The sequence below is a fragment of the Balaenoptera borealis genome (genome assembly GCF_965194805.1).
Source record: "Balaenoptera borealis genome assembly, chromosome: 3".
NCBI classification, from domain to species: Eukaryota; Metazoa; Chordata; class Mammalia; order Artiodactyla; family Balaenopteridae; genus Balaenoptera; species Balaenoptera borealis.
Genome location: NC_138866.1, coordinates 89,732,996 through 89,746,914, shown reverse-complemented (window position 1 = coordinate 89,746,914; position 13,919 = coordinate 89,732,996). Strand labels below are relative to the sequence as shown.

Here is a 13,919-nt window from a genome sequence, read left to right as displayed (position 1 = left end):
TAATTACTCCAAAGAAAGTGCAACGCTTAGATATTACTTAATGCAGTCCTTAAAAATGCAATAGTTAACAAAACTGTTGTGGGCTCTCTGTGCTGAAAATTATAAAATGGTGATGAAAGACATCAAAGACAACCTAAATAAATGGAAAGACATACCATATTCATGGAATGGAACACTCATCATAATAAGGATATCCATTCTCCCCAAGTTGATCTATAGGTTTAATGCAATTCCTATCAAAATCTCAGTAAGTTTTTTAAGAAAGAAATAATGTTATTTTAAAATTTGTATGGAAAGACACAGGGCTTAATATAGCTAAAATGATCTTGACAAAGAAAAATAAAGTGAGAAGAATTACTCCACCCGATATTAAGGTTTACTATATAGCCACATTAATCAAGCTCTGCAGTATTAGTGGAGGAATTGACACATAGACTAATGCAGCAGAATACAGAATTCAGAAATAGACCTACCCAAAATGCTCAACTGTTTTTTGAAAAAAGTGAAAGAGCAATTTAATGAAGGATAGCCTTTTCAACAAATGGTTGTTGGAGCAACTGGATACCATAGGCAAAAAAAAAAAAAAAAAAAAGAATCTCAATCTAAAACCTTACATCTTATACAAAAATTAACTCAATACAGACCACAGATGTAAATGTAAAACACAAAACTATAAAACTTTTAGAAATAATCATAGGAGAAAATCTTCTAGGTTTAGGGCTAGGCAAAGAGTTCTTAGACTTGACATCTAAAGAGTGATCTATTAAAAAAAAAAAAGTTGGTAAAATTAAAAACTTAAAATTGATAAATTTTAAAACTTTTGCTCCGTGAAAGACCATGTGAAGAGGATGAAAAGATTAGCTACAGACTGGGAGAAAATATTTACAAACCACAAAAACAAAATAGGACTAATATCCAGAATATAAAGAAATCCCAAAATTCAATAGTAAATTTTTAAAATAAAAAATAGTAAATCCAAATAGAAAATATACAAAGTACATTAACAGAGATTTCTGAAGAGGATATACTGAAGAGGATATACAGATGGTAAATAAACACATGAAAAGAGATTCATTATCCTTAACCATCAAGGAAATGCAAATTTAAACCAAATGAGGTATAACTACACACTACACACACAGCTATAATAAAAAATAGAGAAGAAAAGCAGTAGACTTATTTAAAATACAATTTATAGGTAGAGTCAAGTGTATATATGCATGCAGAGACGTCTAAAGTGATCACCAAGTGTGAAAACTAGTTATTTCTGGGTGGAGGGAATCTGGCTGAGTTATGGGTATTTCTTCATATTTATTTGTAGTAATTGAACTTTTATAATGTATTGTTTCAGAGATCATAAAGTCATTAATTTGGAAATATCAATAAAGAATAAAATAAGCAATAATTCTACTCAACTAACCTAGTCAGATTTGGCATGTGACAGAAGAGAGCCACACGTGTTGACCTCCATCCCTTCTGGTCCTCAGATCTTGATCTGGGGCAGTGCATACCACTTTCTTTGGTAGACCCTTAGGGCACAGTGGAAATTGTTTACTCCTTTTGTTCCTTAAAGATAACATTCAGTCAAACTGAGGGCTAGTGACAGCAATTGCTATTTAAGGTAACTGTCACTCATTTTATACAATTTCCAAGGTATTTGGAAAATTGTGTGAAAAAAGTTTTTAAACAAATAAACATAATGGAGTCATTGCTCCACAGCAGCATTTAAGTGTTTTCTTTCATCATTTGCTTTTGTTGTTGTTATTGTTATTCTATTTACAGACATCCCAGGGAGGAGTTGGACAATCCACAGTTGCCTACAGTATGGCACAACCTATATACACTTTCATTAATATATAAATCATTCTGTATGTTCCTTCAGTTGTAAAATACAGACAGCAATTCCCACCTTGCAGGTTTTACTGTGAACATTAGATAATCTGCCAGTAAAAAGTTGGACAGAGTGATTAGTTTTATTTATAGGAATTATCCTTCTAGACCAGGAGCTCCTCTAAGGCAGGATCTGTGACCTACCCATTTCTAATGGATATGAATTTGCATCACAACTCAGAGGTATGTGAATATGACTTTTTTAATGTTTTAAATTCAAATTAAATATTGTTCCAAATCCTCACTAGAAGTCTGCCCTGCTCACCACTGTCCAGTACTTTTCAGTAGTCCCACGATGTTTAGACTATACAGGAATGTAGAGAGTGATCTCTGGTTTTAGTTCTTTGAGCTAGTTGTTGAGAAGCTTACTATAACCAAATTCAAGTGGTCCTATTAAAGACAAGAACACCTCTGCTCACAGAAACCTCTTCCCTATGCCTCATTTGGCCAAGGCCCTTTAACTACCATGTTTCTCAAGACTAGCGGCTCTTCTATGCCACATCGTTCCATGCCCTTTCCCTGGTCCTTCCACCTCTTGGGACATAGTTTCAGCCACCTCTTGGTTCCTGGTCCACAGTCCAACCCTTTATCTCCCTGAATCTGGACTTTCTAAATCACAAGTCTTTGAGATCTTTCTCAGAACATAAGAAGGCCTAGAACCCAGAATAGTACCATCTCACTTCTTGAAGTATGTGTGTGTGTGGCAGGGTGGGAGTTTATAATGAACCCACAGAAAAACAAAACCACCACTTTTTTCAGGTTATCCCACCATTCACTTTTGTATCCCCAATGCCTAACATAGGCCTAATACTCTAAGCCTGGTATAGAGTAGGCACCCATCAATATTTAATAAGTGTGCAAATGGACCACAGGCAACACAGGTGAACTCTCATTAGGCGTGCCAACTGTAAGATCCTAGAACACAGCTAGCACACTGTTCACTTAATTTTTTATTAAGCATACATGTCATAAACCTGCTCACCTCCTTGGCTATGCCACTGAAAGTCCCACGTCTTAAAGATAAGGTTAGCCAAACTTCTTCAAGCAAGTTGACAGGACACCCAGCACCTGGAGGACTCTGTTACTTTACACTCATCTCGGTAAATACACACGTCTTAGGAAGCCAGACAAATGACTGATTGTCATGTTAGAACAGTATAATAAAACTTCAGCTATTGAGAGCTATGTTTTCAAAATAATTCTTAAAGTTTCACAATATCATTAAACTTTTAACCATTTTGAATGAATATCTTTCTAGAATACATTATGTATATCCCTGCTGTCTTGAGCAAATCACAGCAAACATAATTTAACCTTTCTATGACAATTTAATGTAATCATTACAAACATTCATTATTCCAGCCCATAGAAACAGTGGTGCCTTCTGGGCACTTTGGAGTAAATTGTGTTCTTTACACGGCAGGAAATGACCCTGACTGCTGGATATTCCTAAACCCACAAGATCTGTCTTTCATAATTTTGGGGTATTTTTTTTTCTAAGCATTTTTCTCACTCCTTGCTTGATAATGGGAAATGATGCTTTTTTGGATGTCTTTCCTTCATAATTCTTAATTATTTTGTAGCTAAATTGTTAAAGCTTAGAATATGGGGAACTAGCCTCTTTTTTTTTTTTTTTTTTGATTTAGGAATACAAAGAACAACTAGTTTCTGATTTTCATGGGGCTTGTATTTTGTCAGCTATTCTTGCTAAAAAGGATGTTTAATTTAGGTTCCTTTGGGTTCATAGCTATGTGGAGGCCATGATGTTGCAGATAGCTAACTGACATGTATTTACATGGTACTTGTACTTTTCAGAATAACGTCATGGCTTTGAACCATTTGCTTCTCATACTGGTCCTGTATTATTTTATATATTTTATAGATGAGAAGTTGCAGTTTAGAAGGTCCACATCCCCTTAGTCAATGTAGGGTCTTCAAACTTTATCCCTTGCCTATTGACACCAAAGCCTGACACAGTTCACAGCAAACTACAGATGTTCTGGTCTATTAAAAACTAATTGACCTGACACGGTCTGATAATCTCACAAATGATGAAATGGCTGATTGAATTTTTAGATTCAGACTATTTCTTCTCATATATTTTGAATCAAATCTCAACAATTAATCCAGCTACACACATGCACACTAACTAGAAGTTTGCAAACTAGAAGAAATTAAGCAATGGCAAATAAGACCAAGAAGTAAGCAAATATTAGATGGATAGATCGGTAGAGACACAAATGGATAAGGAACTTTGTTTATGGTGATTACTTTACTACATTTTCTCCATCAATGGTTATGATAAATGACAGCACTGGTTCCCCACTGGTTGTTAGTTTCTGGGAGTGTCTCTAACCCTTGTTTATTCACTTAACCCTGCTCACATCTCTGCTAGTGCTCCCCCATTATTCATTTTTTATTTGCACAGTCTGGGGTTACTTGTTTCCTGCTAGGACCCAGGTTGAGGCAGCCCTGTTTCCTTAAAGCATCATGAAAGGTTGCTGAAAGTTCATGTAGACTTAGAAGAGGAACATTTAGCATAGAGATGGGGGGGAGGGTCATGAGAAACCATCAGATCCCTGAAGAAGTTTCAATTTCTTATGACTTTTCCGTTCCAGGAGGCATGTCTATGATTTTCCACCTTATTCTGTGATGTCCCTGTATCCTTGCAATCCCCATTCTCACCCCTCCACTACTGTCATGTACATGCAAATATTTTTTCCTGATGGATATTTACTCTCTGTGTTTGCAATTTCTTAGGTTTAGAATCTTCTTTCATCTTTCTGTATTTAATGTTCAGAACACAAACACATCTCTGAAAACAAGAGGATCAAGTTCTCAGAATAAGCATCCCAAAGATCATCTATTTGTCTATGCCAAACTACATTCCATATTCAGCATGTGCAAAATTGACACATTCATGAGAGAAAGACTGTGAGTAATAAGATGGGTGTATAACAGCAGAGCACCTTCCTTATCAGTACAGATATCCAAGTATTTCAGATCATTCTGAACTGTGGCCAGAAGCTAACATTTCTGAACAACCATATTCTGGCTCTGTCTAGCTGTCCTGGCCTTACCTCTCAGATAAGATCTACTTTCTCACTGTGCTCATAGATCACAGAATGCAAGAATGGATTATGCGGAGGACCTATCTACTCTAGTTCCTTCATTTAATAAATGAGGGCTTTACTTAAAGCCCTACAATGCTGTGCTGGGTAGGCAGGTGCAGTGCTTAAGGGCTGGATCATGGAGTCAGGTTTCCTGGGAGTTTGAAACATGGCTCATCACTCAACTGTGTAAACTTACACAAGTTTACTTAGCTTGTCTGTGCTTAAGTTTTCACATCTGTATAATGAGGATAATGTATCTACAACAGAGGTGTTGTGAGAATTAAATGAGATAATATCTAGAAAGGGCTTTACAACACACATTTATAATCAGTAAATGGGATTAGGATGCTGGAAGGAAAATTAAGTCATATATTTTCATGAAGAATTAATCCTTAATAACTCTACAGGAAACATCTTCTTCTTTGCAGATGATGAACCTGAGGCTCACAGAGTTTAAGTAACTTGCGCAGTCACAAAGTTCTTGCTCAATGGAAAAGATACAAACCCAGATCTCCCTGTGCCTAAAACCCATGCTGTGACCTCTTTATTCTGAGTTTTTCAGCTCCTCCCATGGCCCTTCCCAATATTCAGTCAATATCCCTGCGGTTCATTTTCCTCAGGTTATTTTTGGCTCTTCTCTCCCCTCTATTTCAGATATCCTATTTAAACTAGCACAACCACACATCAGAGAACCCTTCCTTTGCCTTATTTTTCTTCATACTACTTGTCATTACCTGACATCACATAATATATTTATTTTCCATATTCCCGCTGAGACAGTAAACTCCACATAAATAAGGATTTTGTTCAGTTTTGTCCATTGCTGTATCCAAGTTTCCATAGCCTGTAAAATTATGCAGCCTAGAAGTTTATAGGTGTTCAAAAATATTTTTGATGATATATGAATGAATTAATGGATGAATGAAATGCTGTCTCTCAACAAATACTGTAAATAAATGCATTCAACAAGAACGCTCCACATACCTATTTTCACTTTTCAGGCTCATGGGTACAACCATTTACCAGCACATAAAACCCACACACCAGAGAGATCCCCTTTACTATGCTCTTCCATTTAAAATTATTTTCCATATCAAACAATTGTACACAGAGAAGTAAAAACACTTTCTACCATTTTGATTATGTTCTATTCCTACTTAAAAATTTACTATGTTTGACATTTGCTAGCACACCTCAACTCTAACCTGCTAATCATGGCATTCCTGGCTCTTTGCTAGCTTCCCCATTTTGTTTCAAAACTAACTGTTCTCATTTCTTGGTATGTTTCAAATTCTAATTATTGTTGCCTATTTTATATTGAACATGACTATACAGACTTGAATTTGCCTAATGAAAACTTTCATTTCTTCCTATCACATAGCCATTCAACTTCAAATCAATTCTTCCTAAAGAGCTGGGTCCCATAAGATCATTACAAACCATTTGTTTTTTATTTCTGCATGGCACTATAAAAAAGAAAATTAAATTGTCCCAGTTCTTGCCTTCCAGGTTCTCACAATTTTAACACAAATAGTGATGGGGTAAGAAGACAGTTGTATTGGAACACAAAAAACACACGAATAACAAGTTCAGGAGTTGATACCATGAAAGGTAAGATAATGTTGAGAGTGTAGTCAAACTGCCCTGTCAACCAGCCTAGATATGCAACAATGAGATGTCCTAGTCTGGGTTTCACTGTTTGCTATTTCTTCTACTTTAAATCCTCTTCCACTTTTTAAATTTCTCCCCAGATGGCTTCTCAAATTCCAAGCTCCACTCAGGCTTGGAGGTTCCCATTCATCAGGTAGCTCACAAAACAAAGGAACTCAGTACAGCATTGTGAGTGTCCATAAGTGCCTGTTTGTGTACGTATTTCTAGCGTGTTTGAAGTTTACAATGAGAAGTTTCAAGAAGGTAATATACGGCTACTACATCCTCAAAAAATCTATGATCAAGAGGTTTAATTATAGACAACAGCTATTTTTTCTTTTAACATCTTTACTGAAGTATAATTGCTTTACAATGGTGTGTTAGTTTCTGCTTTATAACAAAATGAATCAGCTATACGTATACATATATCCCTGTATCTCATGTCTCTTGAGTCTCCCTCCCACCCTCCCTATGCCACCCCTCTAGGTGGTCAAAAAGCACCGAGCGAATCTCCCTCTGCTATGTGGCTGCTTCCCACTAGCTATCTGTTTTACATTTGGTAGTATACATGCCACTCTCTCACGTCGTCCCAGCTTACCCTTCCCCCTCCCCGTGTCCTCAAGTCCATTCTCTACGTCTGTGTCTTTATTCTTGTCCTGCCCCTATGTTCTTCAAAACCTTTTTTTTTTTTTAGATTCCATATGTATGTATTAGCATAAGGTATTTGTTTTTCTCTTTCTGACTTGCTTCACTCTGTATGACAGACTCTAGGTCCATCCACCTCATGACAAATAACTCAATTTCATTTCTTTTTATGGCTGAGTAACATTGCATTGTATATATGTGCCACATCTTCTTTACCCATTCACCTGTCGATGGACACTCAGGTTGCTTCCATGTCCTGGCTATTGTAAACAGAGCTGCAATGAACATTGTGGTACATGACTCTTTTTCAATTATGGTATTCTCAGGGTATATGCCCAGTAGTGGGATTGCTGGGTCATAAGGTAGTTCTATTTATAGTTTTTTAAGGAACCTCCATACTGTTCTCCATAGTGGCTGTATCAATTTACATTCCCACCAACAGTGCAAGAGTGTTCCCTTTTCTCCACACCATTGCCAGCATTTATTGTTTGTAGATTTTTTGATGATGGCCATTCTGACTGGTGTGAGGTGATACCTCACTGTAGTTTTGATTTGCATTTCTCTAATGATTAGTGATGTTGAGCATTCTTTCATGTGTTTGTTGGCAATCTGTATATCTTCTTTGGAAAAATATCTATTTAGGTCTTCTGCTCATTTTTGGATTGGGTTGTTTCTTTTTTTGATACTGAGCTGCATGAGCTGCTTGTAAATTTTGGAGATTAAACCTTTGTCAGTTGCTTCATTTGCAAATATTTTCTCCCATTCTGAGGGTTGTCTTAACGTCTTGTTTATGTTTTCCCTTGCTGTGCAAAAGCTCTTAAGTTTCATTAGGTACCATTTATTTTCGTTTTTATTTCCCTTTCTCTAGGAGGTGGGCCAAAAAGGATCTTGCTGTGATTGATGTCATAGAGTGTTCTGTCTATGTTTTCCTCTTAGAGTTTTATAGTGTCTGGGCTTCCATTTAGGTCTTTAATCCATTCTGAGTTTTATTTTTGTGTATGGTGTTAGGGAGTGTTCTAATTTCATTTTTTTACCTGTAGCTGTCCAGTTTCCCAGCACCACTTATTAAAGAGACTGTCTTTTCTCCATTGTATATTCTTGCCCCCTTTATCAAAAATAAGGTGACCATATGTGCGTAGGATTATCTCTGGGCTTTCTATCCTGTTCAATTGATCTACATTTATGTTTTTGTGCCAGTACCATACTGTCTTGATTACTGTAGCTTCTTTGTAGAATAGTCTGAAGTCAGGGAGCTTGATTCCTCCAGCTCCGTTTTTCTTTCTCAAGATTGCTTTGGCTATTCAGGGTCTCTTGTGTTTCCATACAAATTGTGAAATTTTTGGTACTTTGATAGGGATTGCATTGAATCTGTAGATTGCTTTGGGTAGTATAGTCATTTTCACAATGTTGATTCTTCCAATCCAAGAACATGGTATATCTCTCCATCTGTTTGTATCATCTTTAATTTCTTTCATCACTGTCTTATAGTTTTCTGCATACAGGTCTTTCGTCTCCTTAGGTAGCTTTATTCCTTGGGATTTTATTCTTTTTGCTGCAATGGTAAATGGGAGTGTTTCCTTCATTTCTCTTTCAGATTTTTCATCATTAGTGTATAGGAATGCAAGTGATTTCTGTGCATTAATGTTGTATCCTGCTACTTTACCAAATTCATTGATTAGCTCTAGTAGTTTTCTGGTAGCATCTTTAGGATTCTCTATGTATAGTTTCATGTCATCTGCTAACAGTGACAGCTTTACTTCTTCTTTTCCAATTTGGATTCCTTCTACTGCTTTTTCTTCTCTGATTGCTGTGGCTAAAACTTCCAAAACTATGTTGAATAATAGTGGGGACAATGGACAACCTTGTTTTGTTCCTCATCTTAGTGGAAATGGTTTCAGTTTTTCACCATTGAGAACGATGTTGGTTGTGGGTTTACCATGTATGCCCTTTATTACGTTGAGGTAAGTTCCCTCTATGCCTACTTTCTGGAGGGTTTTTATCATAAACCGGTGTTGAATTTTGTCAAAAACTTTTTCTGCATCTATTGAGATGATCATATGGTTTTTCTCCTTCAATTTGTTAATATGGTGTATCACGTTGATTGATTTGCGTATATTGAAGAATCCTTGCATTCCTGGGATAAACCCCACTTGATCATAATGTATGATCCTTTTAATGTGCTGTTGGGTTCTGTTTGCTAGTACTGTGTTGAGGATTTTTGCATCTATGTTCATCAGTGATATTGGCTGGTAGTCTTCTTTCTTTGTGACATCTTTGTCTGGTTTTGGTGTCAGAGTGATGGTAGCCTCATAGAATGAGTTTGGGAGTCTTCCTCCCTCTGCTATATTTTGGAAGAGTTTGAGAAGGATAGGTGTTAGCTCTTCTCTAAATGTTTGATAGAATTCAACTGTGAAGCCATCTGGTCCTGGGCTTTTGTTTGTTGGAAGATTTTTAATCTCAGTTTCAATTTCAGTGCTTGTGATTGGTCTGTTTATATTTTCTATTTCTTCCTGGTTCAGTCTCGGAAGGTTGTGCATTTCTAAGAATTTGTCCATTTCTTCCAGGTTGTCCATTTTATTGGCATATAGTTGCTTGTAGTAATCTCTCATGATCCTTTGTATTTCTGCAGTGTCAGTTGTTACTTCTCCTTTTTCATTTCTAATTCTATTGATTTGAGTCTTCTCCCTTTTTTTCTGGATGAGTCTGGCTAATTGTTTACCAGTTTTGTTTATTCTGAAAGAACCAGCTTTCAGTTTTATTGATCTTTCCTATGGTCTCCTTCATTTCTTTTTCATATATTTCTGATCTGATCTTTATGATTTCTTTCCTTCTGCTAACTTTGGGTTTTTTTGGTTCTTCTTTCTCTAATTGCTTTAGGTGTAAGGTTAGGTTGTTTATTTGATATGTGTCTTGTTTCTGAGGTAGAACTGTTATTGCTATAAACTTCCCTCTTAGAACTGCTTTTGTTGCATCCCATAGGTTTTGGGTCATCGTGTTTTCATTGTCATTTGTTTCTAGGTAGTTTTTCATTTCCTCTTTGATTTCTTCAGTGATCTCTTGGTTATTAAGTAGTGTATTGTTTAGCCTCCATGTGTTTGTATTTTTTACAGATGTTTTCCTATAATTGATTTCTAGTCTCATAGCATTGTGGTCAGAAAAGATACTTGAAATGATTTCAATTTTCTTAAATTTACCAGGGCTTGATTTGTGACCCAAGATATGATCTATCCTGGAGAATGTTCCATGGGCACTTGAGAAGAATGTGTATTGTGTTGTGTTTGGATGGAATGTCCTATAAATATCAAGTAAGTCCATCTTGTTTAATGTATCATTTAAAGCTTGTGGTTGCTTATTTATTTTCATTTTGTTGATCTGTCCATTGGTGAAAGTGGGGTATTAAAGTCCCCTACCATGATTGTGTTACTGTTGATTTCCCCTTTTATGGCTGTTAGCATTTGCCTTATGTATTGAGGTGCTCCTATGTTGGGGGCATAAATATTTACACTTGTTATATCTTCTTCTTGGATTGATCCCTTGATCATTATGTACTGTCCTTCTTTGTCTCTTGTAATAGTCTTTATTTTAAAGTCTATTTTGTCTGATATGAGAATTGCTACTCTAGCTTTCTTTTGTTTTCCATTTTCATGGAATATCTTTTTCCATCCCCTCACTTTCAGTCTGTATGCTTCCCTAGGTCTGAAGTGGGTCTCTTTTAGACATTATATATATGGGAATTGTTTTTGTAACCGTTCAGCCAGTCTATGTCTTCTGGTGGGAGCATTTAATCCATTTACATTTTAGGTAATTATCGATATGTATGTTCCTACTACCATTTTCTTAATTGTTGTGGGTTTGTTATTGTAGGTCTTTTCCTTCTCTTGTGTTTCCTGCCTAGAGAAGTTCCTTTAGCATTTGTTGTAAAGCTGGTTTGGTGGTGCTGAAATCTCTTAACTTTTTCTTGTCTGTAAAGCTTTTAATTTCTCCCTCAAATCTGAATGAGATGCTTGCTGGGTAGAGTAATCTTGGTTGTAGGTTTTTCCCTTTCATCATTTTAAATATGTCCTGCTACTCCCTTCTGGCTTGCAGAGTTTTTGCTGAAAGATCAGCTGTTAACCTTATGGGGATTCCCTTATATGTTATTTGTTGCTTTTCCCGTGCCACTTTTAATATTTTTTCTTTGTATTTAATTTTTGATACTTTGATTATTATGTGTCTTGCCGTATTTCTCCTTGGATTTATCCTGTATGGGACTCTCTGCACTTCCTGGACTTGATTAACTATTTCCTTTCCCATATTAGGGAAGTTTTCAACTATAATCTCTTCAAATATTTTCTCAGTCCCTTTTTCTCTTCTTCTTCTTCTGGAACCCCTATAATTCGAATGTTGTTGCATTTAATGTTGTCCCAGAGGTCTCTAAGACTGTCCTCAGTTCTTTTCATTCTTTTCTCTTTCTTCTGCTCTGCAGCAGTTATTTCCACTATTTTATCTTGCAGGTCACTTATCAGTTCTTCTGCCTCAGTTATTCTGCTATTGATTCCTTCTAGAGAATTTTTAATTTCATTTATTGTGTTGTCATCATTGTTTGTTTGCTCTTTAGTTCTTCTAGGTCCTTGTTAAATGTTTCTTGTATCTTCTCTATTCTATTTCCAAGATTTTGGATCATCTTTACTATCATTACTCTGAATTCTTCTTCCGGTAGACTGCCTATTTCCTCATTTTTTGGTTTGGTGGGTTTTTACCTTGCTCCTTTATCTGCTGTGTGTTTCTCTGTCTTCTCATTTTGCTTAACTTACTGTGTTTGGGGTCTCCTTTTCTCAGGCTGCAGGTTCGTAGTTCCCGTTGTTTTTGGTGTCTGCCCCCAGTGTCTAAGGTTGTTTCAGTGGGTTATGTAGGCTTCCTGGTGGAGGGGACTAGTGTCTGTGTTGTGGTGGATGAGGCTGTATCTTGTCTTTCTGGTGGTCAGGACTGCATCCGGTGGTGTCTATTGGGGTGTCTGTGACCTTATTATGATTTTAGGCAGCCTCTCTGCTAACAGGTGGGGTTGTGTTCCTGTCTTGCTAGCCGTTTGGCATAGGGTGTCCAGCACTGTAGCTTGCTGGTTGTTGAGTGGAGCTGGGTCTTAGCATTGAGATGGAGATCTCTGGGAAAGCTTTTGCCGTTTGATATTATGTGGAGCTGGGAGGTCTCTGGTGGACCAATGTCCTGAACTCGGCTCTCCCACCTCAGAGGCACAGGCCTGACACCGGCTGGAGCACCAAGACCCTGTCAGCCACACGGCTCCGAAGAAAAGGGAGAAAAAAAGAAAGAAAGAAAGGAAAAAATAAATTAAAGAAAATAAAGTTATTAAAATAAAAAATAATTATTATAAATGAAAAATATTAAAAAGTAATAAAAAAAGAAAGAGAGAAAGAAGAGAGCAACCAAACCAAAAAACAAATCTACCAATGATAACAAGCACTAAAAACTATACTTAAAAACAAAACAAACAAAAGAAACAGAGACAACCCTGGGACAAATGGTAAAAGCAAAGCTATACAGACAAAATCATACAAAGAAGCATACACATACACACAAAAAGAGGAAAAGGAAAAAAAATCTATATATAAAAAAAAAAGGAGGAAGAGAACAACCAAATCAATAAACAAATCTACCAATGATAATATGCTCTAAATACTAAACCAAGGTAAACATAAAACCAGAAACAAATTAGATGCAAAAAGCAAACGCCAAGTCTACAGTGGCTCCCAAAGTCCACTGCCTCAATTTGGGATGACTCGTTGTCCATTCAGGTATTCCACAGATGCAGGTACATCACGTTGATTGTGGAGATTTAATCCGGTGCTCCTGAGGCTGCTGGGAGAGATTTCCCTTTCTCTTCTTTGTTCACACAGCTCCTGGGGTTCAGCTTTGGATTTGGCCCCGCCTCTGCATGTAGGTCGCCTGAGGGCGTCCCGCCCAGACAGGACAGGGTTAAAGGAGCAGCTGATTAGGGGGCTCTGGCTCACTCAGGCCGGGGGGAGCGAGGGGTATGGAATGTGGGGTGAGCCTGAGGAGGCAGAGGCTGCCGTGATGTTGCAACAGCCTGAGGCGTGCCATGTGTTCTCCCGGGGAAGCTGTCCCTGGATCACAGGACCCTGGCAGTGGCGGGCTGCACAGGCTCCCGGGAGGGGTGGTGTGGATAGTGACCTGTGCTTGCACACAGGCTTCTTGGTGGCTGCAGCAGCAGCATTAGAGTTTCATGTCTGCCTCTGTTGTCTGCACTGATAGCCATGGCTCGCACCCATCTCTGGAGCTCATTTAGGCGGTGCTCTGACTCCCCTCTCCTCACACACCCCGAAACAATGGTCTCTTGCCTCTTAGGCAGGTCCAGACTTTTTCCTGGACTCCCTCCCAGCTAGCTGTGGCACACAAGCCCCTTCAGGCTGTGTTCACGCAGCCAACCCCAGTCCTCTCCCTGGGATCCGACCTCTGAAGCCCGAGCTTCAGCTCCCAGCCCCCACCCACCCCGGCAGGGGTACAGACAAGCCTCTCAGGCTGGTGAGTGCTGGTCGGCACCGATCCTCTGTGTGGTAATCTCTCCACTTTGCCCTCTGCACCCCTGTTGCTACGTTCTCCTCCGTG

The 13,919-nt window shown here is 37.9% G+C and overlaps 1 long non-coding RNA gene across 1 annotated transcript in view; it reads right to left on the bottom strand.

The window, feature by feature from the left end:
* Positions 1 to 4,161: 4,161 nt before the first annotated feature.
* The window catches only part of LOC309627175, a 175,490-nt gene continuing 165,732 nt past the window's right edge, over positions 4,162 to 13,919 (bottom strand). Inside the window, exon 2 of the long non-coding RNA XR_014243567.1 lies at positions 4,162 to 12,804. This is a non-coding gene — a long non-coding RNA (uncharacterized lncRNA). The remainder of the gene's footprint in view (positions 12,805 to 13,919) is intronic.